At 45.9% G+C, this 23768-nt stretch overlaps 107 pseudogenes; all 107 read left to right on the forward strand.

Moving 5' to 3' along the window:
- The first annotated feature begins 40 nt into the window (after nucleotides 1-40).
- LOC140102215 (5S ribosomal RNA) lies at nucleotides 41-159 on the forward strand (annotated as a pseudogene).
- Nucleotides 160-229: 70 nt separating this feature from the next.
- On the forward strand, nucleotides 230-348 carry LOC140087509 (5S ribosomal RNA; annotated as a pseudogene).
- A 259-nt stretch (nucleotides 349-607) lies between these two features.
- LOC140081431 (5S ribosomal RNA) lies at nucleotides 608-726 on the forward strand (annotated as a pseudogene).
- A 70-nt stretch (nucleotides 727-796) lies between these two features.
- LOC140090312 (5S ribosomal RNA) lies at nucleotides 797-915 on the forward strand (annotated as a pseudogene).
- A 70-nt stretch (nucleotides 916-985) lies between these two features.
- Nucleotides 986-1104, forward strand: LOC140102217 (5S ribosomal RNA; annotated as a pseudogene).
- Nucleotides 1105-1174: 70 nt separating this feature from the next.
- LOC140085576 (5S ribosomal RNA) lies at nucleotides 1175-1293 on the forward strand (annotated as a pseudogene).
- A 70-nt stretch (nucleotides 1294-1363) lies between these two features.
- Nucleotides 1364-1482, forward strand: LOC140102218 (5S ribosomal RNA; annotated as a pseudogene).
- A 259-nt stretch (nucleotides 1483-1741) lies between these two features.
- On the forward strand, nucleotides 1742-1860 carry LOC140081432 (5S ribosomal RNA; annotated as a pseudogene).
- Nucleotides 1861-1930: 70 nt separating this feature from the next.
- Nucleotides 1931-2049, forward strand: LOC140087207 (5S ribosomal RNA; annotated as a pseudogene).
- A 70-nt stretch (nucleotides 2050-2119) lies between these two features.
- On the forward strand, nucleotides 2120-2238 carry LOC140102219 (5S ribosomal RNA; annotated as a pseudogene).
- Nucleotides 2239-2308: 70 nt separating this feature from the next.
- Nucleotides 2309-2427, forward strand: LOC140102220 (5S ribosomal RNA; annotated as a pseudogene).
- Nucleotides 2428-2497: 70 nt separating this feature from the next.
- Nucleotides 2498-2616, forward strand: LOC140087510 (5S ribosomal RNA; annotated as a pseudogene).
- Nucleotides 2617-2686: 70 nt separating this feature from the next.
- On the forward strand, nucleotides 2687-2805 carry LOC140084938 (5S ribosomal RNA; annotated as a pseudogene).
- Nucleotides 2806-3064: 259 nt separating this feature from the next.
- On the forward strand, nucleotides 3065-3183 carry LOC140081433 (5S ribosomal RNA; annotated as a pseudogene).
- Nucleotides 3184-3253: 70 nt separating this feature from the next.
- LOC140085275 (5S ribosomal RNA) lies at nucleotides 3254-3372 on the forward strand (annotated as a pseudogene).
- A 70-nt stretch (nucleotides 3373-3442) lies between these two features.
- LOC140102221 (5S ribosomal RNA) lies at nucleotides 3443-3561 on the forward strand (annotated as a pseudogene).
- Nucleotides 3562-3631: 70 nt separating this feature from the next.
- LOC140085578 (5S ribosomal RNA) lies at nucleotides 3632-3750 on the forward strand (annotated as a pseudogene).
- Nucleotides 3751-3820: 70 nt separating this feature from the next.
- LOC140087208 (5S ribosomal RNA) lies at nucleotides 3821-3939 on the forward strand (annotated as a pseudogene).
- Nucleotides 3940-4009: 70 nt separating this feature from the next.
- Nucleotides 4010-4128, forward strand: LOC140096575 (5S ribosomal RNA; annotated as a pseudogene).
- Nucleotides 4129-4387: 259 nt separating this feature from the next.
- On the forward strand, nucleotides 4388-4506 carry LOC140102222 (5S ribosomal RNA; annotated as a pseudogene).
- Nucleotides 4507-4576: 70 nt separating this feature from the next.
- LOC140087209 (5S ribosomal RNA) lies at nucleotides 4577-4695 on the forward strand (annotated as a pseudogene).
- A 70-nt stretch (nucleotides 4696-4765) lies between these two features.
- LOC140102224 (5S ribosomal RNA) lies at nucleotides 4766-4884 on the forward strand (annotated as a pseudogene).
- A 70-nt stretch (nucleotides 4885-4954) lies between these two features.
- On the forward strand, nucleotides 4955-5073 carry LOC140102225 (5S ribosomal RNA; annotated as a pseudogene).
- Nucleotides 5074-5143: 70 nt separating this feature from the next.
- On the forward strand, nucleotides 5144-5262 carry LOC140102226 (5S ribosomal RNA; annotated as a pseudogene).
- Nucleotides 5263-5332: 70 nt separating this feature from the next.
- LOC140097507 (5S ribosomal RNA) lies at nucleotides 5333-5451 on the forward strand (annotated as a pseudogene).
- A 70-nt stretch (nucleotides 5452-5521) lies between these two features.
- Nucleotides 5522-5640, forward strand: LOC140081434 (5S ribosomal RNA; annotated as a pseudogene).
- A 70-nt stretch (nucleotides 5641-5710) lies between these two features.
- LOC140082402 (5S ribosomal RNA) lies at nucleotides 5711-5829 on the forward strand (annotated as a pseudogene).
- Nucleotides 5830-6088: 259 nt separating this feature from the next.
- LOC140087210 (5S ribosomal RNA) lies at nucleotides 6089-6207 on the forward strand (annotated as a pseudogene).
- Nucleotides 6208-6277: 70 nt separating this feature from the next.
- Nucleotides 6278-6396, forward strand: LOC140102227 (5S ribosomal RNA; annotated as a pseudogene).
- A 70-nt stretch (nucleotides 6397-6466) lies between these two features.
- On the forward strand, nucleotides 6467-6585 carry LOC140102229 (5S ribosomal RNA; annotated as a pseudogene).
- A 70-nt stretch (nucleotides 6586-6655) lies between these two features.
- LOC140102230 (5S ribosomal RNA) lies at nucleotides 6656-6774 on the forward strand (annotated as a pseudogene).
- A 70-nt stretch (nucleotides 6775-6844) lies between these two features.
- LOC140095425 (5S ribosomal RNA) lies at nucleotides 6845-6963 on the forward strand (annotated as a pseudogene).
- Nucleotides 6964-7033: 70 nt separating this feature from the next.
- Nucleotides 7034-7152, forward strand: LOC140081435 (5S ribosomal RNA; annotated as a pseudogene).
- A 70-nt stretch (nucleotides 7153-7222) lies between these two features.
- LOC140087211 (5S ribosomal RNA) lies at nucleotides 7223-7341 on the forward strand (annotated as a pseudogene).
- Nucleotides 7342-7411: 70 nt separating this feature from the next.
- LOC140087511 (5S ribosomal RNA) lies at nucleotides 7412-7530 on the forward strand (annotated as a pseudogene).
- Nucleotides 7531-7600: 70 nt separating this feature from the next.
- LOC140084939 (5S ribosomal RNA) lies at nucleotides 7601-7719 on the forward strand (annotated as a pseudogene).
- Nucleotides 7720-7978: 259 nt separating this feature from the next.
- LOC140081436 (5S ribosomal RNA) lies at nucleotides 7979-8097 on the forward strand (annotated as a pseudogene).
- A 70-nt stretch (nucleotides 8098-8167) lies between these two features.
- LOC140085278 (5S ribosomal RNA) lies at nucleotides 8168-8286 on the forward strand (annotated as a pseudogene).
- Nucleotides 8287-8356: 70 nt separating this feature from the next.
- On the forward strand, nucleotides 8357-8475 carry LOC140102231 (5S ribosomal RNA; annotated as a pseudogene).
- Nucleotides 8476-8545: 70 nt separating this feature from the next.
- LOC140085579 (5S ribosomal RNA) lies at nucleotides 8546-8664 on the forward strand (annotated as a pseudogene).
- Nucleotides 8665-8734: 70 nt separating this feature from the next.
- On the forward strand, nucleotides 8735-8853 carry LOC140087212 (5S ribosomal RNA; annotated as a pseudogene).
- Nucleotides 8854-8923: 70 nt separating this feature from the next.
- On the forward strand, nucleotides 8924-9042 carry LOC140102232 (5S ribosomal RNA; annotated as a pseudogene).
- A 259-nt stretch (nucleotides 9043-9301) lies between these two features.
- On the forward strand, nucleotides 9302-9420 carry LOC140081437 (5S ribosomal RNA; annotated as a pseudogene).
- Nucleotides 9421-9490: 70 nt separating this feature from the next.
- Nucleotides 9491-9609, forward strand: LOC140087214 (5S ribosomal RNA; annotated as a pseudogene).
- A 70-nt stretch (nucleotides 9610-9679) lies between these two features.
- Nucleotides 9680-9798, forward strand: LOC140102233 (5S ribosomal RNA; annotated as a pseudogene).
- A 70-nt stretch (nucleotides 9799-9868) lies between these two features.
- LOC140102236 (5S ribosomal RNA) lies at nucleotides 9869-9987 on the forward strand (annotated as a pseudogene).
- A 70-nt stretch (nucleotides 9988-10057) lies between these two features.
- Nucleotides 10058-10176, forward strand: LOC140087512 (5S ribosomal RNA; annotated as a pseudogene).
- A 70-nt stretch (nucleotides 10177-10246) lies between these two features.
- On the forward strand, nucleotides 10247-10365 carry LOC140084940 (5S ribosomal RNA; annotated as a pseudogene).
- A 259-nt stretch (nucleotides 10366-10624) lies between these two features.
- LOC140081438 (5S ribosomal RNA) lies at nucleotides 10625-10743 on the forward strand (annotated as a pseudogene).
- Nucleotides 10744-10813: 70 nt separating this feature from the next.
- LOC140085279 (5S ribosomal RNA) lies at nucleotides 10814-10932 on the forward strand (annotated as a pseudogene).
- Nucleotides 10933-11002: 70 nt separating this feature from the next.
- On the forward strand, nucleotides 11003-11121 carry LOC140102237 (5S ribosomal RNA; annotated as a pseudogene).
- A 70-nt stretch (nucleotides 11122-11191) lies between these two features.
- LOC140085580 (5S ribosomal RNA) lies at nucleotides 11192-11310 on the forward strand (annotated as a pseudogene).
- A 70-nt stretch (nucleotides 11311-11380) lies between these two features.
- Nucleotides 11381-11499, forward strand: LOC140087215 (5S ribosomal RNA; annotated as a pseudogene).
- Nucleotides 11500-11569: 70 nt separating this feature from the next.
- On the forward strand, nucleotides 11570-11688 carry LOC140102238 (5S ribosomal RNA; annotated as a pseudogene).
- A 259-nt stretch (nucleotides 11689-11947) lies between these two features.
- LOC140081439 (5S ribosomal RNA) lies at nucleotides 11948-12066 on the forward strand (annotated as a pseudogene).
- A 70-nt stretch (nucleotides 12067-12136) lies between these two features.
- LOC140087216 (5S ribosomal RNA) lies at nucleotides 12137-12255 on the forward strand (annotated as a pseudogene).
- A 70-nt stretch (nucleotides 12256-12325) lies between these two features.
- Nucleotides 12326-12444, forward strand: LOC140102239 (5S ribosomal RNA; annotated as a pseudogene).
- A 70-nt stretch (nucleotides 12445-12514) lies between these two features.
- LOC140102240 (5S ribosomal RNA) lies at nucleotides 12515-12633 on the forward strand (annotated as a pseudogene).
- Nucleotides 12634-12703: 70 nt separating this feature from the next.
- LOC140102242 (5S ribosomal RNA) lies at nucleotides 12704-12822 on the forward strand (annotated as a pseudogene).
- Nucleotides 12823-12892: 70 nt separating this feature from the next.
- Nucleotides 12893-13011, forward strand: LOC140095743 (5S ribosomal RNA; annotated as a pseudogene).
- Nucleotides 13012-13081: 70 nt separating this feature from the next.
- LOC140084941 (5S ribosomal RNA) lies at nucleotides 13082-13200 on the forward strand (annotated as a pseudogene).
- Nucleotides 13201-13459: 259 nt separating this feature from the next.
- Nucleotides 13460-13578, forward strand: LOC140081440 (5S ribosomal RNA; annotated as a pseudogene).
- Nucleotides 13579-13648: 70 nt separating this feature from the next.
- Nucleotides 13649-13767, forward strand: LOC140085280 (5S ribosomal RNA; annotated as a pseudogene).
- A 70-nt stretch (nucleotides 13768-13837) lies between these two features.
- LOC140102243 (5S ribosomal RNA) lies at nucleotides 13838-13956 on the forward strand (annotated as a pseudogene).
- Nucleotides 13957-14026: 70 nt separating this feature from the next.
- LOC140085582 (5S ribosomal RNA) lies at nucleotides 14027-14145 on the forward strand (annotated as a pseudogene).
- Nucleotides 14146-14215: 70 nt separating this feature from the next.
- LOC140087218 (5S ribosomal RNA) lies at nucleotides 14216-14334 on the forward strand (annotated as a pseudogene).
- A 70-nt stretch (nucleotides 14335-14404) lies between these two features.
- LOC140102244 (5S ribosomal RNA) lies at nucleotides 14405-14523 on the forward strand (annotated as a pseudogene).
- Nucleotides 14524-14782: 259 nt separating this feature from the next.
- On the forward strand, nucleotides 14783-14901 carry LOC140081442 (5S ribosomal RNA; annotated as a pseudogene).
- Nucleotides 14902-14971: 70 nt separating this feature from the next.
- Nucleotides 14972-15090, forward strand: LOC140087219 (5S ribosomal RNA; annotated as a pseudogene).
- Nucleotides 15091-15160: 70 nt separating this feature from the next.
- On the forward strand, nucleotides 15161-15279 carry LOC140102246 (5S ribosomal RNA; annotated as a pseudogene).
- A 70-nt stretch (nucleotides 15280-15349) lies between these two features.
- On the forward strand, nucleotides 15350-15468 carry LOC140102247 (5S ribosomal RNA; annotated as a pseudogene).
- Nucleotides 15469-15538: 70 nt separating this feature from the next.
- LOC140102248 (5S ribosomal RNA) lies at nucleotides 15539-15657 on the forward strand (annotated as a pseudogene).
- A 259-nt stretch (nucleotides 15658-15916) lies between these two features.
- On the forward strand, nucleotides 15917-16035 carry LOC140081443 (5S ribosomal RNA; annotated as a pseudogene).
- Nucleotides 16036-16105: 70 nt separating this feature from the next.
- Nucleotides 16106-16224, forward strand: LOC140082403 (5S ribosomal RNA; annotated as a pseudogene).
- A 259-nt stretch (nucleotides 16225-16483) lies between these two features.
- On the forward strand, nucleotides 16484-16602 carry LOC140087220 (5S ribosomal RNA; annotated as a pseudogene).
- A 70-nt stretch (nucleotides 16603-16672) lies between these two features.
- LOC140102249 (5S ribosomal RNA) lies at nucleotides 16673-16791 on the forward strand (annotated as a pseudogene).
- A 70-nt stretch (nucleotides 16792-16861) lies between these two features.
- On the forward strand, nucleotides 16862-16980 carry LOC140102250 (5S ribosomal RNA; annotated as a pseudogene).
- Nucleotides 16981-17050: 70 nt separating this feature from the next.
- LOC140102251 (5S ribosomal RNA) lies at nucleotides 17051-17169 on the forward strand (annotated as a pseudogene).
- A 259-nt stretch (nucleotides 17170-17428) lies between these two features.
- On the forward strand, nucleotides 17429-17547 carry LOC140081444 (5S ribosomal RNA; annotated as a pseudogene).
- A 70-nt stretch (nucleotides 17548-17617) lies between these two features.
- LOC140087221 (5S ribosomal RNA) lies at nucleotides 17618-17736 on the forward strand (annotated as a pseudogene).
- A 70-nt stretch (nucleotides 17737-17806) lies between these two features.
- Nucleotides 17807-17925, forward strand: LOC140102252 (5S ribosomal RNA; annotated as a pseudogene).
- Nucleotides 17926-17995: 70 nt separating this feature from the next.
- On the forward strand, nucleotides 17996-18114 carry LOC140102254 (5S ribosomal RNA; annotated as a pseudogene).
- Nucleotides 18115-18184: 70 nt separating this feature from the next.
- LOC140087513 (5S ribosomal RNA) lies at nucleotides 18185-18303 on the forward strand (annotated as a pseudogene).
- Nucleotides 18304-18373: 70 nt separating this feature from the next.
- LOC140085104 (5S ribosomal RNA) lies at nucleotides 18374-18492 on the forward strand (annotated as a pseudogene).
- A 70-nt stretch (nucleotides 18493-18562) lies between these two features.
- On the forward strand, nucleotides 18563-18681 carry LOC140085583 (5S ribosomal RNA; annotated as a pseudogene).
- Nucleotides 18682-18751: 70 nt separating this feature from the next.
- On the forward strand, nucleotides 18752-18870 carry LOC140087222 (5S ribosomal RNA; annotated as a pseudogene).
- A 68-nt stretch (nucleotides 18871-18938) lies between these two features.
- Nucleotides 18939-19057, forward strand: LOC140101945 (5S ribosomal RNA; annotated as a pseudogene).
- A 259-nt stretch (nucleotides 19058-19316) lies between these two features.
- LOC140081445 (5S ribosomal RNA) lies at nucleotides 19317-19435 on the forward strand (annotated as a pseudogene).
- Nucleotides 19436-19505: 70 nt separating this feature from the next.
- Nucleotides 19506-19624, forward strand: LOC140087223 (5S ribosomal RNA; annotated as a pseudogene).
- A 70-nt stretch (nucleotides 19625-19694) lies between these two features.
- LOC140102255 (5S ribosomal RNA) lies at nucleotides 19695-19813 on the forward strand (annotated as a pseudogene).
- A 70-nt stretch (nucleotides 19814-19883) lies between these two features.
- Nucleotides 19884-20002, forward strand: LOC140102257 (5S ribosomal RNA; annotated as a pseudogene).
- A 70-nt stretch (nucleotides 20003-20072) lies between these two features.
- On the forward strand, nucleotides 20073-20191 carry LOC140087514 (5S ribosomal RNA; annotated as a pseudogene).
- Nucleotides 20192-20261: 70 nt separating this feature from the next.
- Nucleotides 20262-20380, forward strand: LOC140085106 (5S ribosomal RNA; annotated as a pseudogene).
- Nucleotides 20381-20450: 70 nt separating this feature from the next.
- Nucleotides 20451-20569, forward strand: LOC140084605 (5S ribosomal RNA; annotated as a pseudogene).
- Nucleotides 20570-20639: 70 nt separating this feature from the next.
- Nucleotides 20640-20758, forward strand: LOC140095090 (5S ribosomal RNA; annotated as a pseudogene).
- A 70-nt stretch (nucleotides 20759-20828) lies between these two features.
- LOC140091191 (5S ribosomal RNA) lies at nucleotides 20829-20947 on the forward strand (annotated as a pseudogene).
- Nucleotides 20948-21017: 70 nt separating this feature from the next.
- LOC140102258 (5S ribosomal RNA) lies at nucleotides 21018-21136 on the forward strand (annotated as a pseudogene).
- Nucleotides 21137-21206: 70 nt separating this feature from the next.
- LOC140084721 (5S ribosomal RNA) lies at nucleotides 21207-21325 on the forward strand (annotated as a pseudogene).
- A 70-nt stretch (nucleotides 21326-21395) lies between these two features.
- Nucleotides 21396-21514, forward strand: LOC140089059 (5S ribosomal RNA; annotated as a pseudogene).
- Nucleotides 21515-21584: 70 nt separating this feature from the next.
- LOC140084561 (5S ribosomal RNA) lies at nucleotides 21585-21703 on the forward strand (annotated as a pseudogene).
- Nucleotides 21704-21773: 70 nt separating this feature from the next.
- Nucleotides 21774-21892, forward strand: LOC140102259 (5S ribosomal RNA; annotated as a pseudogene).
- Nucleotides 21893-21962: 70 nt separating this feature from the next.
- On the forward strand, nucleotides 21963-22081 carry LOC140084731 (5S ribosomal RNA; annotated as a pseudogene).
- A 448-nt stretch (nucleotides 22082-22529) lies between these two features.
- Nucleotides 22530-22648, forward strand: LOC140095130 (5S ribosomal RNA; annotated as a pseudogene).
- A 70-nt stretch (nucleotides 22649-22718) lies between these two features.
- On the forward strand, nucleotides 22719-22837 carry LOC140087224 (5S ribosomal RNA; annotated as a pseudogene).
- A 70-nt stretch (nucleotides 22838-22907) lies between these two features.
- On the forward strand, nucleotides 22908-23026 carry LOC140102260 (5S ribosomal RNA; annotated as a pseudogene).
- A 259-nt stretch (nucleotides 23027-23285) lies between these two features.
- Nucleotides 23286-23404, forward strand: LOC140083788 (5S ribosomal RNA; annotated as a pseudogene).
- Nucleotides 23405-23474: 70 nt separating this feature from the next.
- Nucleotides 23475-23593, forward strand: LOC140087226 (5S ribosomal RNA; annotated as a pseudogene).
- Nucleotides 23594-23768: the final 175 nt, after the last annotated feature.

Raw genomic sequence — 23768 nt, forward strand, 5'->3', positions numbered from 1 at the left:
CTATGAGATAGTAAAAGAAGGTTCAAATTGAACAGCTGCTGTCAACGGCCATTCTAAGCTGAATGTGCCTGCTCTCGTCAGATCGCAGCAGCAATGCAGCTTAAGGCTTGGCAAGTACCAGCATGGGAGACTGGCTGGGAATCCCAAGTTCCGTTGACCTTTTTGAACCTGAAAATTGTTAGTTTCTCTGTCAAAGATGGTAAAAGAAGGTTCAAATTGAACAGCTGCTGTCAACGGCCATTCTAAGCTGAATGTGCCTGCTCTCGTCAGATCGCAGCAGCAATGCAGCTTAAGGCTTGGCAAGTACCAGCATGGGAGACTGGCTGGGAATCCCAAGATCTGTTGACCTTTTTGAACCTGAAAATTGTGTTAGTTTCTCTATGAGATAGTAAAAGAAGGTTCAAATTGTACAGCTGCTGTCAACGGCCATTCTAAGCTGAATGTGCGTGCTCTTGTCGGATCACAGCAGCGATGTGGCTTAAGGCTTGGCAAGTACCAGCATGGGAGACTGGCTGTGAATCCCAAGTTCCGTTGACCTTTTTGAACCTGAAAATTGTGTTAGTTTCTCTATGAGATAGTAAAAGAAGGTTCAAACTGAACAGCTGCTGTCAACGGCCATTCTAAGCTGAATGTGCCTGCTCTCGTCAGATCGCAGCAGCAATGCAGCTTAAGGCTTGGCAAGTACCAGCATGGGAGACTGGCTGGGAATCCCAAGTTCTGTTGACCTTTTTGAACCTGAAAATTGTGTTAGTTTCTCTATGAGACAGTAAAAGAAGGTTCAAACTGAACAGCTGCTGTCAACGGCCATTCTAAGCTGAATGTGCCTGCTCTCTTCAGATCGCAGCAACAATGCAGCTTAAGGCTTGGCAAGTACAAGCATGGGAGACTGGCTGGGAATCCCAAGTTCCGTTGACCTTTTTGAACCTGAAAATTGTTAATTTCTCTGTCAAAGATGGTAAAAGAAGGTTCAAATTGAACAGCTGCTGTCAACGGCCATTCTAAGCTGAATGTGCCTGCTCTCGTCAGATCGCAGCAGCAATGCAGCTTAAGGCTTGGCAAGTACCAGCATGGGAGACTGGCTGGGAATCCCAAGTTCCGTTGACCTTTTTGAACCTGAAAATTGTGTTAGTTTCTCTATGAGATAGTAAAAGAAGGTGCAAACTGAACAGCTGCTGTCAACGGCCATTCTAAGCTGAATGTGCCTGCTCTCGTCAGATCGCAGCAGCAATGCAGCTTAAGACTTGGCAAGTACCAGCATGGGAGACTGGCTGGGAATCCCAAGTTCTGTTGACCTTTTTGAACCTGAAAATTGTGATAGTTTCTCTATGAGATAGTAAAAGAAGGTTCAAACTGAACAGCTGCTGTCAACGGCCATTCTAAGCTGAATGTGCCTGCTCTCGTCAGATCGCAGCAGCAATGCAGCTTAAGGCTTGGCAAGTACCAGCATGGGAGACTGGCTGGGAATCCCAAGTTCCGTTGACCTTTTTGAACCTGAAAATTGTGTTAGTTTCTCTATGAGATAGTAAAAAAAGGTTCAAATTGTACAGCTGCTGTCAACGGCCATTCTAAGCTGAATGTGCGTGCTCTTGTCGGATCACAGCAGCGATGCGGCTTAAGGCTTGGCAAGTACCAGCATGGGAGACTGGCTGCGAATCCCAAGTTCCGTTGACCTTTTTGAACCTGAAAATTGTGTTAGTTTCTCTATGAGATAGTAAAAGAAGGTTCAAACTGAACAGCTGCTGTCAACGGCCATTCTAAGCTGAATGTGCCTGCTCTCGTCAGATCGCAGCAGCAATGCAGCTTAAGGCTTGGCAAGTACCAGCATGGGAGACTGGCTGGGAATCCCAAGTTCTGTTGACCTTTTTGAACCTGAAAATTGTGTTAGTTTCTCTATGAGATAGTAAAAGAAGGTTCAAACTGAACAGCTGCTGTCAACGGCCATTCTAAGCTGAATGTGCCTGCTCTCGTCAGATCGCAGCAACAATGCAGCTTAAGGCTTGGCAAGTACAAGCATGGGAGACTGGCTGGGAATCCCAAGTTCTGTTGACCTTTTTGAACCTGAAAATTGTTAGTTTCTCTGTCAAAGATGGTAAAAGAAGGTTCAAATTGAACAGCTGCTGTCAACGGCCATTCTAAGCTGAATGTGCCTGCTCTCGTCAGATCGCAGCAGCAATGCAGCTTAAGGCTTGGCAAGTACCAGCATGGGAGACTGGCTGGGAATCCCAAGTTCCGTTGACCTTTTTGAACCTGAAAATTGTGTTAGTTTCTCTATGAGATAGTAAAAGAAGGTTCAAATTGAACAGCTGCTGTCAACGGCCATTCTAAGCTGAATGTGCCTGCTCTCGTCAGATCGCAGCAGCAATGCAGCTTAAGGCTTGGCAAGTACCAGCATGGGAGACTGGCTGGGAATCCCAAGTTCCGTTGACCTTTTTGAACCTGAAAATTGTTAGTTTCTCTGTCAAAGATGGTAAAAGAAGGTTCAAATTGAACAGCTGCTGTCAACGGCCATTCTAAGCTGAATGTGCCTGCTCTCGTCAGATCGCAGCAGCAATGCAGCTTAAGGCTTGGCAAGTACCAGCATGGGAGACTGGCTGGGAATCCCAAGATCTGTTGACCTTTTTGAACCTGAAAATTGTGTTAGTTTCTCTATGAGATAGTAAAAGAAGGTTCAAATTGAACAGCTGCTATCAACGGCCATTCTAAGCTGAATGTGCCTGCTCTCGTCAGATCGCAGCAGCAATGCAGCTTAAGGCTTGGCAAGTACCAGCATGGGAGACTGGCTGGGAATACCAAGTTCTGTTGACCTTTTTGAACCTGAAAATTGTGTTAGTTTCTCTATGAGATAGTAAAAGAAGGTTCAAATTGTACAGCTGCTGTCAACGGCCATTCTAAGCTGAATGTGCGTGCTCTTGTCGGATCACAGCAGCGATGTGGCTTAAGGCTTGGCAAGTACCAGCATGGGAGACTGGCTGTGAATCCCAAGTTCCGTTGACCTTTTTGAACCTGAAAATTGTGTTAGTTTCTCTATGAGATAGTAAAAGAAGGTTCAAACTGAACAGCTGCTGTCAACGGCCATTCTAAGCTGAATGTGCCTGCTCTCGTCAGATCGCAGCAGCAATGCAGCTTAAGGCTTGGCAAGTACCAGCATGGGAGACTGGCTGGGAATCCCAAGTTCTGTTGACCTTTTTGAACCTGAAAATTGTGTTAGTTTCTCTATGAGACAGTAAAAGAAGGTTCAAACTGAACAGCTGCTGTCAACGGCCATTCTAAGCTGAATGTGCCTGCTCTCGTCAGATCGCAGCAACAATGCAGCTTAAGGCTTGGCAAGTACAAGCATGGGAGACTGGCTGGGAATCCCAAGTTCCGTTGACCTTTTTGAACCTGAAAATTGTTAGTTTCTCTGTCAAAGATGGTAAAAGAAGGTTCAAATTGAACAGCTGCTGTCAACGGCCATTCTAAGCTGAATGTGCCTGCTCTCGTCAGATCGCAGCAGCAATGCAGCTTAAGGCTTGGCAAGTACCAGCATGGGAGACTGGCTGGGAATCCCAAGTTCCGTTGACCTTTTTGAACCTGAAAATTGTGTTAGTTTCTCTATGAGATAGTAAAAGAAGGTGCAAACTGAACAGCTGCTGTCAACGGCCATTCTAAGCTGAATGTGCCTGCTCTCGTCAGATCGCAGCAGCAATGCAGCTTAAGACTTGGCAAGTACCAGCATGGGAGACTGGCTGGGAATCCCAAGTTCTGTTGACCTTTTTGAACCTGAAAATTGTGATAGTTTCTCTATGAGATAGTAAAAGAAGGTTCAAACTGAACAGCTGCTGTCAACGGCCATTCTAAGCTGAATGTGCCTGCTCTCGTCAGATCGCAGCAACAATGCAGCTTAAGGCTTGGCAAGTACAAGCATGGGAGACTGGCTGGGAATCCCAAGTTCTGTTGACCCTTTTGAACCTGAAAATTGTTAGTTTCTCTGTCAAAGATGGTAAAAGAAGGTTCAAATTGAACAGCTGCTGTCAACGGCCATTCTAAGCTGAATGTGCCTGCTCTCGTCAGATCGCAGCAGCAATGCAGCTTAAGGCTTGGCAAGTACCAGCATGGGAGACTGGCTGGGAATCCCAAGTTCCACTGACCTTTTTGAACCTGAAAATTGTGTTAGTTTCTCTATGAGATAGTAAAAAAAGGTTCAAATTGTACAGCTGCTGTCAACGGCCATTCTAAGCTGAATGTGCGTGCTCTTGTCGGATCACAGCAGCGATGCGGCTTAAGGCTTGGCAAGTACCAGCATGGGAGACTGGCTGCGAATCCCAAGTTCCGTTGACCTTTTTGAACCTGAAAATTGTGTTAGTTTCTCTATGAGATAGTAAAAGAAGGTTCAAACTGAACAGCTGCTGTCAACGGCCATTCTAAGCTGAATGTGCCTGCTCTCGTCAGATCGCAGCAGCAATGCAGCTTAAGGCTTGGCAAGTACCAGCATGGGAGACTGGCTGGGAATCCCAAGTTCCGTTGACCTTTTTGAACCTGAAAATTGTGTTAGTTTCTCTATGAGATAGTAAAAGAAGGTTCAAACTGAACAGCTGCTGTCAACGGCCATTCTAAGCTGAATGTGCCTGCTCTCGTCAGATCGCAGCAACAATGCAGCTTAAGGCTTGGCAAGTACAAGCATGGGAGACTGGCTGGGAATCCCAAGTTCTGTTGACCTTTTTGAACCTGAAAATTGTTAGTTTCTCTGTCAAAGATGGTAAAAGAAGGTTCAAATTGAACAGCTGCTGTCAACGGCCATTCTAAGCTGAATGTGCCTGCTCTCGTCAGATCGCAGCAGCAATGCAGCTTAAGGCTTGGCAAGTACCAGCATGGGAGACTGGCTGGGAATCCCAAGTTCCGTTGACCTTTTTGAACCTGAAAATTGTGTTAGTTTCTCTATGAGATAGTAAAAGAAGGTTCAAATTGAACAGCTGCTGTCAACGGCCATTCTAAGCTGAATGTGCCTGCTCTCGTCAGATCGCAGCAGCAATGCAGCTTAAGGCTTGGCAAGTACCAGCATGGGAGACTGGCTGGGAATCCCAAGTTCCGTTGACCTTTTTGAACCTGAAAATTGTGTTAGTTTCTCTATGAGATAGTAAAAGAAGGTTCAAATTGAACAGCTGCTGTCAACGGCCATTCTAAGCTGAATGTGCCTGCTCTCGTCAGATCGCAGCAGCAATGCAGCTTAAGGCTTGGCAAGTACCAGCATGGGAGACTGGCTGGGAATCCCAAGTTCCGTTGACCTTTTTGAACCTGAAAATTGTTAGTTTCTCTGTCAAAGATGGTAAAAGAAGGTTCAAATTGAACAGCTGCTGTCAACGGCCATTCTAAGCTGAATGTGCCTGCTCTCGTCAGATCGCAGCAGCAATGCAGCTTAAGGCTTGGCAAGTACCAGCATGGGAGACTGGCTGGGAATCCCAAGATCTGATGACCTTTTTGAACCTGAAAATTGTGTTAGTTTCTCTATGAGATAGTAAAAGAAGGTTCAAATTGAACAGCTGCTGTCAACGGCCATTCTAAGCTGAATGTGCCTGCTCTCGTCAGATCGCAGCAGCAATGCAGCTTAAGGCTTGGCAAGTACCAGCATGGGAGACTGGCTGGGAATCCCAAGTTCTGTTGACCTTTTTGAACCTGAAAATTGTGTTAGTTTCTCTATGAGATAGTAAAAGAAGGTTCAAACTGAACAGCTGCTGTCAACGGCCATTCTAAGCTGAATGTGCCTGCTCTCGTCAGATCGCAGCAACAATGCAGTTTAAGGCTTGGCAAGTACCAGCATGGGAGACTGGCTGGGAATCCCAAGTTCCGTTGACCTTTTTGAACCTGAAAATTGTGTTAGTTTCTCTATGAGATAGTAAAAAAAGGTTCAAATTGTACAGCTGCTGTCAACGGCCATTCTAAGCTGAATGTGCGTGCTCTTGTCGGATCACAGCAGCGATGCGGCTTAAGGCTTGGCAAGTACCAGCATGGGAGACTGGCTGGGAATCCCAAGTTCTGTTGACCTTTTTGAACCTGAAAATTGTGTTAGTTTCTCTATGAGATAGTAAAAGAAGGTTCAAACTGAACAGCTGCTGTCAACGGCCATTCTAAGCTGAATGTGCCTGCTCTCGTCAGATCGCAGCAACAATGCAGCTTAAGGCTTGGCAAGTACAAGCATGGGAGACTGGCTGGGAATCCCAAGTTCTGTTGACCTTTTTGAACCTGAAAATTGTTAGTTTCTCTGTCAAAGATGGTAAAAGAAGGTTCAAATTGAACAGCTGCTGTCAACGGCCATTCTAAGCTGAATGTGCCTGCTCTCGTCAGATCGCAGCAGCAATGCAGCTTAAGGCTTGGCAAGTACCAGCATGGGAGACTGGCTGGGAATCCCAAGTTCCGTTGACCTTTTTGAACCTGAAAATTGTGTTAGTTTCTCTATGAGATAGTAAAAGAAGGTTCAAATTGAACAGCTGCTGTCAACGGCCATTCTAAGCTGAATGTGCCTGCTCTCGTCAGATCGCAGCAGCAATGCAGCTTAAGGCTTGGCAAGTACCAGCATGGGAGACTGGCTGGGAATCCCAAGTTCCGTTGACCTTTTTGAACCTGAAAATTGTGTTAGTTTCTCTATGAGATAGTAAAAGAAGGTTCAAATTGAACAGCTGCTGTCAACGGCCATTCTAAGCTGAATGTGCCTGCTCTCGTCAGATCGCAGCAGCAATGCAGCTTAAGGCTTGGCAAGTACCAGCATGGGAGACTGGCTGGGAATCCCAAGTTCCGTTGACCTTTTTGAACCTGAAAATTGTTAGTTTCTCTGTCAAAGATGGTAAAAGAAGGTTCAAATTGAACAGCTGCTGTCAACGGCCATTCTAAGCTGAATGTGCCTGCTCTCATCAGATCGCAGCAGCAATGCAGCTTAAGGCTTGGCAAGTACCAGCATGGGAGACTGGCTGGGAATCCCAAGATCTGATGACCTTTTTGAACCTGAAAATTGTGTTAGTTTCTCTATGAGATAGTAAAAGAAGGTTCAAATTGAACAGCTGCTGTCAACGGCCATTCTAAGCTGAATGTGCCTGCTCTCGTCAGATCGCAGCAGCAATGCAGCTTAAGGCTTGGCAAGTACCAGCATGGGAGACTGGCTGGGAATCCCAAGTTCTGTTGACCTTTTTGAACCTGAAAATTGTGTTAGTTTCTCTATGAGATAGTAAAAGAAGGTTCAAACTGAACAGCTGCTGTCAACGGCCATTCTAAGCTGAATGTGCCTGCTCTCGTCAGATCGCAGCAACAATGCAGCTTAAGGCTTGGCAAGTACAAGCATGGGAGACTGGCTGGGAATCCCAAGTTCTGTTGACCTTTTTGAACCTGAAAATTGTTAGTTTCTCTGTCAAAGATGGTAAAAGAATGTTCAAATTGAACAGCTGCTGTCAACGGCCATTCTAAGCTGAATGTGCCTGCTCTCGTCAGATCGCAGCAGCAATGCAGCTTAAGGCTTGGCAAGTACCAGCATGGGAGACTGGCTGGGAATCCCAAGATCTGTTGACCTTTTTGAACCTGAAAATTGTGTTAGTTTCTCTATGAGATAGTAAAAGAAGGTTCAAATTGAACAGCTGCTATCAACGGCCATTCTAAGCTGAATGTGCCTGCTCTCGTCAGATCGCAGCAGCAATGCAGCTTAAGGCTTGGCAAGTACCAGCATGGGAGACTGGCTGGGAATACCAAGTTCTGTTGACCTTTTTGAACCTGAAAATTGTGTTAGTTTCTCTATGAGATAGTAAAAGAAGGTTCAAATTGTACAGCTGCTGTCAACGGCCATTCTAAGCTGAATGTGCGTGCTCTTGTCGGATCACAGCAGCGATGTGGCTTAAGGCTTGGCAAGTACCAGCATGGGAGACTGGCTGTGAATCCCAAGTTCCGTTGACCTTTTTGAACCTGAAAATTGTGTTAGTTTCTCTATGAGATAGTAAAAGAAGGTTCAAACTGAACAGCTGCTGTCAACGGCCATTCTAAGCTGAATGTGCCTGCTCTCGTCAGATCGCAGCAGCAATGCAGCTTAAGGCTTGGCAAGTACCAGCATGGGAGACTGGCTGGGAATCCCAAGTTCTGTTGACCTTTTTGAACCTGAAAATTGTGTTAGTTTCTCTATGAGACAGTAAAAGAAGGTTCAAACTGAACAGCTGCTGTCAACGGCCATTCTAAGCTGAATGTGCCTGCTCTCGTCAGATCGCAGCAACAATGCAGCTTAAGGCTTGGCAAGTACAAGCATGGGAGACTGGCTGGGAATCCCAAGTTCCGTTGACCTTTTTGAACCTGAAAATTGTTAGTTTCTCTGTCAAAGATGGTAAAAGAAGGTTCAAATTGAACAGCTGCTGTCAACGGCCATTCTAAGCTGAATGTGCCTGCTCTCGTCAGATCGCAGCAGCAATGCAGCTTAAGGCTTGGCAAGTACCAGCATGGGAGACTGGCTGGGAATCCCAAGTTCCGTTGACCTTTTTGAACCTGAAAATTGTGTTAGTTTCTCTATGAGATAGTAAAAGAAGGTGCAAACTGAACAGCTGCTGTCAACGGCCATTCTAAGCTGAATGTGCCTGCTCTCGTCAGATCGCAGCAGCAATGCAGCTTAAGACTTGGCAAGTACCAGCATGGGAGACTGGCTGGGAATCCCAAGTTCTGTTGACCTTTTTGAACCTGAAAATTGTGATAGTTTCTCTATGAGATAGTAAAAGAAGGTTCAAACTGAACAGCTGCTGTCAACGGCCATTCTAAGCTGAATGTGCCTGCTCTCGTCAGATCGCAGCAACAATGCAGCTTAAGGCTTGGCAAGTACAAGCATGGGAGACTGGCTGGGAATCCCAAGTTCTGTTGACCCTTTTGAACCTGAAAATTGTTAGTTTCTCTGTCAAAGATGGTAAAAGAAGGTTCAAATTGAACAGCTGCTGTCAACGGCCATTCTAAGCTGAATGTGCCTGCTCTCGTCAGATCGCAGCAGCAATGCAGCTTAAGGCTTGGCAAGTACCAGCATGGGAGACTGGCTGGGAATCCCAAGTTCCGTTGACCTTTTTGAACCTGAAAATTGTGTTAGTTTCTCTATGAGATAGTAAAAAAAGGTTCAAATTGTACAGCTGCTGTCAACGGCCATTCTAAGCTGAATGTGCGTGCTCTTGTCGGATCACAGCAGCGATGCGGCTTAAGGCTTGGCAAGTACCAGCATGGGAGACTGGCTGCGAATCCCAAGTTCCGTTGACCTTTTTGAACCTGAAAATTGTGTTAGTTTCTCTATGAGATAGTAAAAGAAGGTTCAAACTGAACAGCTGCTGTCAACGGCCATTCTAAGCTGAATGTGCCTGCTCTCGTCAGATCGCAGCAGCAATGCAGCTTAAGGCTTGGCAAGTACCAGCATGGGAGACTGGCTGGGAATCCCAAGTTCTGTTGACCTTTTTGAACCTGAAAATTGTGTTAGTTTCTCTATGAGATAGTAAAAGAAGGTTCAAACTGAACAGCTGCTGTCAACGGCCATTCTAAGCTGAATGTGCCTGCTCTCGTCAGATCGCAGCAACAATGCAGCTTAAGGCTTGGCAAGTACAAGCATGGGAGACTGGCTGGGAATCCCAAGTTCTGTTGACCTTTTTGAACCTGAAAATTGTTAGTTTCTCTGTCAAAGATGGTAAAAGAAGGTTCAAATTGAACAGCTGCTGTCAACGGCCATTCTAAGCTGAATGTGCCTGCTCTCGTCAGATCGCAGCAGCAATGCAGCTTAAGGCTTGGCAAGTACCAGCATGGGAGACTGGCTGGGAATCCCAAGTTCCGTTGACCTTTTTGAACCTGAAAATTGTGTTAGTTTCTCTATGAGATAGTAAAAGAAGGTTCAAATTGAACAGCTGCTGTCAACGGCCATTCTAAGCTGAATGTGCCTGCTCTCGTCAGATCGCAGCAGCAATGCAGCTTAAGGCTTGGCAAGTACCAGCATGGGAGACTGGCTGGGAATCCCAAGTTCCGTTGACCTTTTTGAACCTGAAAATTGTTAGTTTCTCTGTCAAAGATGGTAAAAGAAGGTTCAAATTGAACAGCTGCTGTCAACGGCCATTCTAAGCTGAATGTGCCTGCTCTCGTCAGATCGCAGCAGCAATGCAGCTTAAGGCTTGGCAAGTACCAGCATGGGAGACTGGCTGGGAATCCCAAGATCTGTTGACCTTTTTGAACCTGAAAATTGTGTTAGTTTCTCTATGAGATAGTAAAAGAAGGTTCAAATTGAACAGCTGCTATCAACGGCCATTCTAAGCTGAATGTGCCTGCTCTCGTCAGATCGCAGCAGCAATGCAGCTTAAGGCTTGGCAAGTACCAGCATGGGAGACTGGCTGGGAATACCAAGTTCTGTTGACCTTTTTGAACCTGAAAATTGTGTTAGTTTCTCTATGAGATAGTAAAAGAAGGTTCAAATTGTACAGCTGCTGTCAACGGCCATTCTAAGCTGAATGTGCGTGCTCTTGTCGGATCACAGCAGCGATGTGGCTTAAGGCTTGGCAAGTACCAGCATGGGAGACTGGCTGTGAATCCCAAGTTCCGTTGACCTTTTTGAACCTGAAAATTGTGTTAGTTTCTCTATGAGATAGTAAAAGAAGGTTCAAACTGAACAGCTGCTGTCAACGGCCATTCTAAGCTGAATGTGCCTGCTCTCGTCAGATCGCAGCAGCAATGCAGCTTAAGGCTTGGCAAGTACCAGCATGGGAGACTGGCTGGGAATCCCAAGTTCTGTTGACCTTTTTGAACCTGAAAATTGTGTTAGTTTCTCTATGAGACAGTAAAAGAAGGTTCAAACTGAACAGCTGCTGTCAACGGCCATTCTAAGCTGAATGTGCCTGCTCTCGTCAGATCGCAGCAACAATGCAGCTTAAGGCTTGGCAAGTACAAGCATGGGAGACTGGCTGGGAATCCCAAGTTCCGTTGACCTTTTTGAACCTGAAAATTGTTAGTTTCTCTGTCAAAGATGGTAAAAGAAGGTTCAAATTGAACAGCTGCTGTCAACGGCCATTCTAAGCTGAATGTGCCTGCTCTCGTCAGATCGCAGCAGCAATGCAGCTTAAGGCTTGGCAAGTACCAGCATGGGAGACTGGCTGGGAATCCCAAGTTCCGTTGACCTTTTTGAACCTGAAAATTGTGTTAGTTTCTCTATGAGATAGTAAAAGAAGGTGCAAACTGAACAGCTGCTGTCAACGGCCATTCTAAGCTGAATGTGCCTGCTCTCGTCAGATCGCAGCAGCAATGCAGCTTAAGACTTGGCAAGTACCAGCATGGGAGACTGGCTGGGAATCCCAAGTTCTGTTGACCTTTTTGAACCTGAAAATTGTGATAGTTTCTCTATGAGATAGTAAAAGAAGGTTCAAACTGAACAGCTGCTGTCAACGGCCATTCTAAGCTGAATGTGCCTGCTCTCGTCAGATCGCAGCAACAATGCAGCTTAAGGCTTGGCAAGTACAAGCATGGGAGACTGGCTGGGAATCCCAAGTTCTGTTGACCCTTTTGAACCTGAAAATTGTTAGTTTCTCTGTCAAAGATGGTAAAAGAAGGTTCAAATTGAACAGCTGCTGTCAACGGCCATTCTAAGCTGAATGTGCCTGCTCTCGTCAGATCGCAGCAGCAATGCAGCTTAAGGCTTGGCAAGTACCAGCATGGGAGACTGGCTGGGAATCCCAAGTTCCGTTGACCTTTTTGAACCTGAAAATTGTGTTAGTTTCTCTATGAGATAGTAAAAAAAGGTTCAAATTGTACAGCTGCTGTCAACGGCCATTCTAAGCTGAATGTGCGTGCTCTTGTCGGATCACAGCAGCGATGCGGCTTAAGGCTTGGCAAGTACCAGCATGGGAGACTGGCTGCGAATCCCAAGTTCCGTTGACCTTTTTGAACCTGAAAATTGTGTTAGTTTCTCTATGAGATAGTAAAAGAAGGTTCAAACTGAACAGCTGCTGTCAACGGCCATTCTAAGCTGAATGTGCCTGCTCTCGTCAGATCGCAGCAGCAATGCAGCTTAAGGCTTGGCAAGTACCAGCATGGGAGACTGGCTGGGAATCCCAAGTTCTGTTGACCTTTTTGAACCTGAAAATTGTGTTAGTTTCTCTATGAGATAGTAAAAGAAGGTTCAAACTGAACAGCTGCTGTCAACGGCCATTCTAAGCTGAATGTGCCTGCTCTCGTCAGATCGCAGCAACAATGCAGCTTAAGGCTTGGCAAGTACAAGCATGGGAGACTGGCTGGGAATCCCAAGTTCTGTTGACCTTTTTGAACCTGAAAATTGTTAGTTTCTCTGTCAAAGATGGTAAAAGAAGGTTCAAATTGAACAGCTGCTGTCAACGGCCATTCTAAGCTGAATGTGCCTGCTCTCGTCAGATCGCAGCAGCAATGCAGCTTAAGGCTTGGCAAGTACCAGCATGGGAGACTGGCTGGGAATCCCAAGTTCCGTTGACCTTTTTGAACCTGAAAATTGTGTTAGTTTCTCTATGAGATAGTAAAAGAAGGTTCAAATTGAACAGCTGCTGTCAACGGCCATTCTAAGCTGAATGTGCCTGCTCTCGTCAGATCGCAGCAGCAATGCAGCTTAAGGCTTGGCAAGTACCAGCATGGGAGACTGGCTGGGAATCCCAAGTTCCGTTGACCTTTTTGAACCTGAAAATTGTGTTAGTTTCTCTATGAGATAGTAAAAGAAGGTTCAAATTGAACAGCTGCTGTCAACGGCCATTCTAAGCTGAATGTGCCTGCTCTCGTCAGATCGCAGCAGCAATGCAGCTTAAGGCTTGGCAAGTACCAGCATGGGAGACTGGCTGGGAATCCCAAGTTCCGTTGACCTTTTTGAACCTGAAAATTGTTAGTTTCTCTGTCAAAGATGGTAAAAGAAGGTTCAAATTGAACAGCTGCTGTCAACGGCCATTCTAAGCTGAATGTGCCTGCTCTCGTCAGATCGCAGCAGCAATGCAGATTAAGGCTTGGCAAGTACCAGCATGGGAGACTGGCTGGGAATCCCAAGATCTGTTGACCTTTTTGAACCTGAAAATTGTGTTAGTTTCTCTATGAGATAGTAAAAGAAGGTTCAAATTGAACAGCTGCTATCAACGGCCATTCTAAGCTGAATGTGCCTGCTCTCGTCAGATCGCAGCAGCAATGCAGCTTAAGGCTTGGCAAGTACCAGCATGGGAGACTGGCTGGGAATACCAAGTTCTGTTGACCTTTTTGAACCTGAAAATTGTGTTAGTTTCTCTATGAGATAGTAAAAGAAGGTTCAAATTGTACAGCTGCTGTCAACGGCCATTCTAAGCTGAATGTGCGTGCTCTTGTCGGATCACAGCAGCGATGTGGCTTAAGGCTTGGCAAGTACCAGCATGGGAGACTGGCTGTGAATCCCAAGTTCCGTTGACCTTTTTGAACCTGAAAATTGTGTTAGTTTCTCTATGAGATAGTAAAAGAAGGTTCAAACTGAACAGCTGCTGTCAACGGCCATTCTAAGCTGAATGTGCCTGCTCTCGTCAGATCGCAGCAGCAATGCAGCTTAAGGCTTGGCAAGTACCAGCATGGGAGACTGGCTGGGAATCCCAAGTTCTGTTGACCTTTTTGAACCTGAAAATTGTGTTAGTTTCTCTATGAGACAGTAAAAGAAGGTTCAAACTGAACAGCTGCTGTCAACGGCCATTCTAAGCTGAATGTGCCTGCTCTCGTCAGATCGCAGCAACAATGCAGCTTAAGGCTTGGCAAGTACAAGCATGGGAGACTGGCTGGGAATCCCAAGTTCCGTTGACCTTTTTGAACCTGAAAATTGTTAGTTTCTCTGTCAAAGATGGTAAAAGAAGGTTCAAATTGAACAGCTGCTGTCAACGGCCATTCTAAGCTGAATGTGCCTGCTCTCGTCAGATCGCAGCAGCAATGCAGCTTAAGGCTTGGCAAGTACCAGCATGGGAGACTGGCTGGGAATCCCAAGTTCCGTTGACCTTTTTGAACCTGAAAATTGTGTTAGTTTCTCTATGAGATAGTAAAAGAAGGTGCAAACTGAACAGCTGCTGTCAACGGCCATTCTAAGCTGAATGTGCCTGCTCTCGTCAGATCGCAGCAGCAATGCAGCTTAAGACTTGGCAAGTACCAGCATGGGAGACTGGCTGGGAATCCCAAGTTCTGTTGACCTTTTTGAACCTGAAAATTGTGATAGTTTCTCTATGAGATAGTAAAAGAAGGTTCAAACTGAACAGCTGCTGTCAACGGCCATTCTAAGCTGAATGTGCCTGCTCTCGTCAGATCGCAGCAACAATGCAGCTTAAGGCTTGGCAAGTACAAGCATGGGAGACTGGCTGGGAATCCCAAGTTCTGTTGACCCTTTTGAACCTGAAAATTGTTAGTTTCTCTGTCAAAGATGGTAAAAGAAGGTTCAAATTGAACAGCTGCTGTCAACGGCCATTCTAAGCTGAATGTGCCTGCTCTCGTCAGATCGCAGCAGCAATGCAGCTTAAGGCTTGGCAAGTACCAGCATGGGAGACTGGCTGGGAATCCCAAGTTCCGTTGACCTTTTTGAACCTGAAAATTGTGTTAGTTTCTCTATGAGATAGTAAAAAAAGGTTCAAATTGTACAGCTGCTGTCAACGGCCATTCTAAGCTGAATGTGCGTGCTCTTGTCGGATCACAGCAGCGATGCGGCTTAAGGCTTGGCAAGTACCAGCATGGGAGACTGGCTGCGAATCCCAAGTTCCGTTGACCTTTTTGAACCTGAAAATTGTGTTAGTTTCTCTATGAGATAGTAAAAGAAGGTTCAAACTGAACAGCTGCTGTCAACGGCCATTCTAAGCTGAATGTGCCTGCTCTCGTCAGATCGCAGCAGCAATGCAGCTTAAGGCTTGGCAAGTACCAGCATGGGAGACTGGCTGGGAATCCCAAGTTCTGTTGACCTTTTTGAACCTGAAAATTGTGTTAGTTTCTCTATGAGATAGTAAAAGAAGGTTCAAACTGAACAGCTGCTGTCAACGGCCATTCTAAGCTGAATGTGCCTGCTCTCGTCAGATCGCAGCAACAATGCAGCTTAAGGCTTGGCAAGTACAAGCATGGGAGACTGGCTGGGAATCCCAAGTTCTGTTGACCTTTTTGAACCTGAAAATTGTTAGTTTCTCTGTCAAAGATGGTAAAAGAAGGTTCAAATTGAACAGCTGCTGTCAACGGCCATTCTAAGCTGAATGTGCCTGCTCTCGTCAGATCGCAGCAGCAATGCAGCTTAAGGCTTGGCAAGTACCAGCATGGGAGACTGGCTGGGAATCCCAAGTTCCGTTGACCTTTTTGAACCTGAAAATTGTGTTAGTTTCTCTATGAGATAGTAAAAGAAGGTTCAAATTGAACAGCTGCTGTCAACGGCCATTCTAAGCTGAATGTGCCTGCTCTCGTCAGATCGCAGCAGCAATGCAGCTTAAGGCTTGGCAAGTACCAGCATGGGAGACTGGCTGGGAATCCCAAGTTCCGTTGACCTTTTTGAACCTGAAAATTGTGTTAGTTTCTCTATGAGATAGTAAAAGAAGGTTCAAATTGAACAGCTGCTGTCAACGGCCATTCTAAGCTGAATGTGCCTGCTCTCGTCAGATCGCAGCAGCAATGCAGCTTAAGGCTTGGCAAGTACCAGCATGGGAGACTGGCTGGGAATCCCAAGTTCCGTTGACCTTTTTGAACCTGAAAATTGTTAGTTTCTCTGTCAAAGATGGTAAAAGAAGGTTCAAATTGAACAGCTGCTGTCAACGGCCATTCTAAGCTGAATGTGCCTGCTCTCGTCAGATCGCAGCAGCAATGCAGCTTAAGGCTTGGCAAGTACCAGCATGGGAGACTGGCTGGGAATCCCAAGATCTGATGACCTTTTTGAACCTGAAAATTGTGTTAGTTTCTCTATGAGATAGTAAAAGAAGGTTCAAATTGAACAGCTGCTGTCAACGGCCATTCTAAGCTGAATGTGCCTGCTCTCGTCAGATCGCAGCAGCAATGCAGCTTAAGGCTTGGCAAGTACCAGCATGGGAGACTGGCTGGGAATCCCAAGTTCTGTTGACCTTTTTGAACCTGAAAATTGTGTTAGTTTCTCTATGAGATAGTAAAAGAAGGTTCAAACTGAACAGCTGCTGTCAACGGCCATTCTAAGCTGAATGTGCCTGCTCTCGTCAGATCGCAGCAACAATGCAGTTTAAGGCTTGGCAAGTACCAGCATGGGAGACTGGCTGGGAATCCCAAGTTCCGTTGACCTTTTTGAACCTGAAAATTGTGTTAGTTTCTCTATGAGATAGTAAAAAAAGGTTCAAATTGTACAGCTGCTGTCAACGGCCATTCTAAGCTGAATGTGCGTGCTCTTGTCGGATCACAGCAGCGATGCGGCTTAAGGCTTGGCAAGTACCAGCATGGGAGACTGGCTGGGAATCCCAAGTTCTGTTGACCTTTTTGAACCTGAAAATTGTGTTAGTTTCTCTATGAGATAGTAAAAGAAGGTTCAAACTGAACAGCTGCTGTCAACGGCCATTCTAAGCTGAATGTGCCTGCTCTCGTCAGATCGCAGCAACAATGCAGCTTAAGGCTTGGCAAGTACAAGCATGGGAGACTGGCTGGGAATCCCAAGTTCTGTTGACCTTTTTGAACCTGAAAATTGTTAGTTTCTCTGTCAAAGATGGTAAAAGAAGGTTCAAATTGAACAGCTGCTGTCAACGGCCATTCTAAGCTGAATGTGCCTGCTCTCGTCAGATCGCAGCAGCAATGCAGCTTAAGGCTTGGCAAGTACCAGCATGGGAGACTGGCTGGGAATCCCAAGTTCCGTTGACCTTTTTGAACCTGAAAATTGTGTTAGTTTCTCTATGAGATAGTAAAAGAAGGTTCAAATTGAACAGCTGCTGTCAACGGCCATTCTAAGCTGAATGTGCCTGCTCTCGTCAGATCGCAGCAGCAATGCAGCTTAAGGCTTGGCAAGTACCAGCATGGGAGACTGGCTGGGAATCCCAAGTTCCGTTGACCTTTTTGAACCTGAAAATTGTGTTAGTTTCTCTATGAGATAGTAAAAGAAGGTTCAAATTGAACAGCTGCTGTCAACGGCCATTCTAAGCTGAATGTGCCTGCTCTCGTCAGATCGCAGCAGCAATGCAGCTTAAGGCTTGGCAAGTACCAGCATGGGAGACTGGCTGGGAATCCCAAGTTCCGTTGACCTTTTTGAACCTGAAAATTGTTAGTTTCTCTGTCAAAGATGGTAAAAGAAGGTTCAAATTGAACAGCTGCTGTCAACGGCCATTCTAAGCTGAATGTGCCTGCTCTCATCAGATCGCAGCAGCAATGCAGCTTAAGGCTTGGCAAGTACCAGCATGGGAGACTGGCTGGGAATCCCAAGATCTGATGACCTTTTTGAACCTGAAAATTGTGTTAGTTTCTCTATGAGATAGTAAAAGAAGGTTCAAATTGAACAGCTGCTGTCAACGGCCATTCTAAGCTGAATGTGCCTGCTCTCGTCAGATCGCAGCAGCAATGCAGCTTAAGGCTTGGCAAGTACCAGCATGGGAGACTGGCTGGGAATCCCAAGTTCTGTTGACCTTTTTGAACCTGAAAATTGTGTTAGTTTCTCTATGAGATAGTAAAAGAAGGTTCAAACTGAACAGCTGCTGTCAACGGCCATTCTAAGCTGAATGTGCCTGCTCTCGTCAGATCGCAGCAACAATGCAGCTTAAGGCTTGGCAAGTACAAGCATGGGAGACTGGCTGGGAATCCCAAGTTCTGTTGACCTTTTTGAACCTGAAAATTGTTAGTTTCTCTGTCAAAGATGGTAAAAGAAGGTTCAAATTGAACAGCTGCTGTCAACGGCCATTCTAAGCTGAATGTGCCTGCTCTCGTCAGATCGCAGCAGCAATGCAGCTTAAGGCTTGGCAAGTACCAGCATGGGAGACTGGCTGGGAATCCCAAGTTCCGTTGACCTTTTTGAACCTGAAAATTGTGTTAGTTTCTCTATGAGATAGTAAAAGAAGGTTCAAATTGAACAGCTGCTGTCAACGGCCATTCTAAGCTGAATGTGCCTGCTCTCGTCAGATCGCAGCAGCAATGCAGCTTAAGGCTTGGCAAGTACCAGCATGGGAGACTGGCTGGGAATCCCAAGTTCCGTTGACCTTTTTGAACCTGAAAATTGTTAGTTTCTCTGTCAAAGATGGTAAAAGAAGGTTCAAATTGAACAGCTGCTGTCAACGGCCATTCTAAGCTGAATGTGCCTGCTCTCGTCAGATCGCAGCAGCAATGCAGCTTAAGGCTTGGCAAGTACCAGCATGGGAGACTGGCTGGGAATCCCAAGATCTGTTGACCTTTTTGAACCTGAAAATTGTGTTAGTTTCTCTATGAGATAGTAAAAGAAGGTTCAAATTGAACAGCTGCTATCAACGGCCATTCTAAGCTGAATGTGCCTGCTCTCGTCAGATCGCAGCAGCAATGCAGCTTAAGGCTTGGCAAGTACCAGCATGGGAGACTGGCTGGGAATCCCAAGTTCCGTTGACCTTTTTGAACCTGAAAATTGTGTTAGTTTCTCTATGAGATAGTAAAAGAAGGTTCAAACTGAACAGCTGCTGTCAACGGCCATTCTAAGCTGAATGTGCCTGCTCTCGTCAGATCGCAGCAGCAATGCAGCTTAAGACTTGGCAAGTACCAGCATGGGAGACTGGCTGGGAATCCCAAGTTCTGTTGACCTTTTTGAACCTGAAAATTGTGATAGTTTCTCTATGAGATAGTAAAAGAAGGTTCAAACTGAACAGCTGCTGTCAACGGCCATTCTAAGCTGAATGTGCCTGCTCTCGTCAGATCGCAGCAACAATGCAGCTTAAGGCTTGGCAAGTACAAGCATGGGAGACTGGCTGGGAATCCCAAGTTCTGTTGACCCTTTTGAACCTTAAAATTGTTAGTTTCTCTGTCAAAGATGGTAAGAAGGTTCAAATTGAACAGCGGCTGTCAACGGCCATTCTAAGCTGAATGTGCCTGCTCTCGTCAGATCGCAGCAGCAATGCAGCTTAAGGCTTGGCAAGTACCAGAATGGGAGACTGGCTGGGAATCCCAAGTTCCGTTGACCTTTTTGAACCTGAAAATTGTGTTAGTTTCTCTATGAGATAGTAAAAAAAGGTTCAAATTGTACAGCTGCTGTCAACGGCCATTCTAAGCTGAATGTGCGTGCTCTTGTCGGATCACAGCAGCGATGCGGCTTAAGGCTTGGCAAGTACCAGCATGGGAGACTGGCTGCGAATCCCAAGTTCCGTTGACCTTTTTGAACCTGAAAATTGTGTTAGTTTCTCTATGAGATAGTAAAAGAAGGTTCAAACTGAACAGCTGCTGTCAACGGCCATTCTAAGCTGAATGTGCCTGCTCTCGTCAGATCGCAGCAGCAATGCAGCTTAAGGCTTGGCAAGTACCAGCATGGGAGACTGGCTGGGAATCCCAAGTTCTGTTGACCTTTTTGAACCTGAAAATTGTGTTAGTTTCTCTATGAGATAGTAAAAGAAGGTTCAAACTGAACAGCTGCTGTCAACGGCCATTCTAAGCTGAATGTGCCTGCTCTCGTCAGATCGCAGCAACAATGCAGCTTAAGGCTTGGCAAGTACAAGCATGGGAGACTGGCTGGGAATCCCAAGTTCTGTTGACCTTTTTGAACCTGAAAATTGTTAGTTTCTCTGTCAAAGATGGTAAAAGAAGGTTCAAATTGAACAGCTGCTGTCAACGGCCATTCTAAGCTGAATGTGCCTGCTCTCGTCAGATCGCAGCAGCAATGCAGCTTAAGGCTTGGCAAGTACCAGCATGGGAGACTGGCTGGGAATCCCAAGTTCCGTTGACCTTTTTGAACCTGAAAATTGTGTTAGTTTCTCTATGAGATAGTAAAAGAAGGTTCAAATTGAACAGCTGCTGTCAACGGCCATTCTAAGCTGAATGTGCCTGCTCTCGTCAGATCGCAGCAGCAATGCAGCTTAAGGCTTGGCAAGTACCAGCATGGGAGACTGGCTGGGAATCCCAAGTTCCGTTGACCTTTTTGAACCTGAAAATTGTTAGTTTCTCTGTCAAAGATGGTAAAAGAAGGTTCAAATTGAACAGCTGCTGTCAACGGCCATTCTAAGCTGAATGTGCCTGCTCTCGTCAGATCGCAGCAGCAATGCAGCTTAAGGCTTGGCAAGTACCAGCATGGGAGACTGGCTGGGAATCCCAAGATCTGTTGACCTTTTTGAACCTGAAAATTGTGTTAGTTTCTCTATGAGATAGTAAAAGAAGGTTCAAATTGAACAGCTGCTATCAACGGCCATTCTAAGCTGAATGTGCCTGCTCTCGTCAGATCGCAGCAGCAATGCAGCTTAAGGCTTGGCAAGTACCAGCATGGGAGACTGGCTGGGAATCCCAAGTTCCGTTGACCTTTTTGAACCTGAAAATTGTGTTAGTTTCTCTATGAGATAGTAAAAGAAGGTTCAAATTGAACAGCTGCTGTCAACGGCCATTCTAAGCTGAATGTGCCTGCTCTCGTCAGATCGCTGCAGCAATGCAGCTTAAGGCTTGGCAAGTACCAGCATGGGAGACTGTCTGGGAATCCCAAGTTCTGTTGACCTTTTTGAACCTGAAAATTGTGTTAGTTTCTCTATGAGATAGTAAAAGAAGGTTCAAATTGAACAGCTGCTATCAACGGCCATTCTAAGCTGAATGTGCCTGCTCTCGTCAGATCACAGCAGCAATGCAGCTTAAGGCTTGGCAAGTACCAGCATGGGAGACTGGCTGGGAATCCCAAGTTCCGTTGACCTTTTTGAACCTGAAAATTGTGTTAGTTTCTCTATGAGATAGTAAAAGAAGGTTCAAATTGAACAGCTGCTGTCAATGGCCATTCTAAGCTGAATGTGCCTGCTCTCGTCAGATCGCAGCAGCAATGCAGCTTAAGGCTTGGCAAGTATCAGCATGGGAGACTGGCTGGGAATCCCAAGTTCCGTTGACCTTTTTGAACCTGAAAATTGTGTTAGTTTCTCTATGAGATAGTAAAAGAAGGTTCAAATTGAACAGCTGCTGTCAACGGCCATTCTAAGCTGAATGTGCCTGCTCTCGTCAGATCGCAGCAGCAATGCAGCTTAAGGCTTGGCAAGTACCAGCATGGGAGACTGGCTGGGAATCCCAAGTTCCGTTGACCTTTTTGAACCTGAAAATTGTTAGTTTCTCTGTCAAAGATGGTAAAAGAAGGTTCAAATTGAACAGCTGCTGTCAACGGCCATTCTAAGCTGAATGTGCCTGCTCTCGTCAGATCGCAGCAGCAATGCAGCTTAAGGCTTGTCAAGTACCAGCATGGGAGACTGGCTGGGAATCCCAAGTTCCGTTGACCTTTTTGAACCTGAAAATTGCGTTAGTTTCTCTATGAGATAGTAAAAGAAGGTTCAAACTGAACAGCTGCTGTCAACGGCCATTCTAAGCTGAATGTGCCTGCTCTTGTCAGATCGCAGCAGCAATGCAGCTTAAGGCTTGGCAAGTACCAGCATGGGAGACTGGCTGGGAATCCCAAGTTCCGTTGACCTTTTTGAACCTGAAAATTGTGTTAGTTTCTCTATGAGATAGTAAAAGAAGGTTCAAACTGAACAGCTGCTGTCAACGGCCATTCTAAGCTGAATGTGCCTGCTCTCGTCAGATCGCAGCATCAATGCAGCTTAAGGCTTGGCAAGTACCAGCATGGGAGACTGGCTGGGAATCCCAAGTTCCGTTGACCTTTTTGAACCTGAAAATTGGGTTAGTTTCTCTATGAGATAGTAAAAGAAGGTTCAAATTGAACAGCTGCTGTCAACGGCCATTCTAAGCTGAATGTGCCTGCTCTCGTCAGATCGCAGCAGCAATGCAGCTTAAGGCTTGGCAAGTACCAGCATGGGAGACTGGCTGGGAATCCCAAGTTCCGTTGACCTTTTTGAACCTGAAAATTGTGTTAGTTTCTCTATGAGATAGTAAAAAAAGGTTCAAATTGTACAGCTGCTGTCAACGGCCATTCTAAGCTGAATGTGCCTGTTCTCGTCAGATCGCAGCAGCAATGCAGCTTAAGGCTTGGCAAGTACCAGCATGGGAGACTGGCTGGGAATCCCAAGTTCTGTTGACCTTTTTGAACCTGAAAATTGTGTTAGTTTCTCTATGAGATAGTAAAAGAAGGTTCAAATTGAACAGCTGCTGTCAACGGCCATTCTAAGCTGAATGTGCGTGCTCTTGTCGGATCACAGCAGCGATGCGGCTTAAGGCTTGGCAAGTACCAGCATGGGAGACTGGCTGGGAATCCCAAGTTCTGTTGACCTTTTTGAACCTGAAAATTGTTAGTTTCTCTGTCAAAGATGGTAAAAGAAGGTTCAAATTGAACAGCTGCTGTCAACGGCCATTCTAAGCTGAATGTGCGTGCTCTTGTCGGATCACAGCAGCGATGCGGCTTAAGGCTTGGCAAGTACCAGCATGGGAGACTGGCTGCGAATCCCAAGTTCCGTTGACCTTTTTGAACCTGAAAATTGTGTTAGTTTCTCTATGAGATAGTAAAAGAAGGTTCAAACTGAACAGCTGCTGTCAACGGCCATTCTAAGCTAAATGTGCCTGCTCTCGTCAGATCGCAGCAGCAATGCAGCTTAAGACTTGGCAAGTACCAGCATGGGAGACTGGCTGGGAATCCCAAGTTCTGTTGACCTTTTTGAACCTGAAAATTGTGATAGTTTCTCTATGAGATAGTAAAAGAAGGTTCAAACTGAACAGCTGCTGTCAACGGCCATTCTAAGCTGAATGTGCCTGCTCTCGTCAGATCGCAGCAACAATGCAGCTTAAGGCTTGGCAAGTACAAGCATGGGAGACTGGCTGGGAATCCCAAGTTCTGTTGACCCTTTTGAACCTGAAAATTGTTAGTTTCTCTGTCAAAGATGGTAAAAGAAGGTTCAAATTGAACAGCTGCTGTCAACGGCCATTCTAAGCTGAATGTGCCTGCTCTCGTCAGATCGCAGCAGCAATGCAGCTTAAGGCTTGGCAAGTACCAGCATGGGAGACTGGCTGGGAATCCCAAGTTCCGTTGACCTTTTTGAACCTGAAAATTGTGTTAGTTTCTCTATGAGATAGTAAAAGAAAGTTCAAATTGTACAGCTGCTGTCAACGGCCATTCTAAGCTGAATGTGCGTGCTCTTGTCGGATCACAGCAGCGATGTGGCTTAAGGCTTGGCAAGTACCAGCATGGGAGACTGGCTGCGAATCCCAAGTTCCGTTGACCTTTTTGAACCTGAAAATTGTGTTAGTTTCTCTATGAGATAGTAAAAGAAGGTTCAAACTGAACAGCTGCTGTCAATGGCCATTCTAAGCTGAATGTGCCTGCTCTCGTCAGATCGCAGCAGCAATGCAGCTTAAGGCTTGGCAAGTACCAGCATGGGAGACTGGCTGGGAATCCCAAGTTCTGTTGACCTTTTTGAACCTGAAAATTGTGTTAGTTTCTCTATGAGATAGTAAAAGAAGGTTCAAACTGAACAGCTGCTGTCAACGGCCATTCTAAGCTGAATGTGCCTGCTCTCGTCAGATCGCAGCAACAATGCAGCTTAAGGCTTGGCAAGTACAAGCATGGGAGACTGGCTGGGAATCCCAAGTTCTGTTGACCTTTTTGAACCTGAAAATTGTTAGTTTCTCTGTCAAAGATGGTAAAAGAAGGTTCAAATTGAACAGCTGCTGTCAACGGCCATTCTAAGCTGAATGTGCCTGCTCTCGTCAGATCGCAGCAGCAATGCAGCTTAAGGCTTGGCAAGTACCAGCATGGGAGACTGGCTGGGAATCCC

The sequence above is a fragment of the Engystomops pustulosus genome, chromosome 9 (genome assembly GCF_040894005.1).
Source record: "Engystomops pustulosus chromosome 9, aEngPut4.maternal, whole genome shotgun sequence".
Taxonomy (NCBI): Eukaryota; Metazoa; Chordata; class Amphibia; order Anura; family Leptodactylidae; genus Engystomops; species Engystomops pustulosus.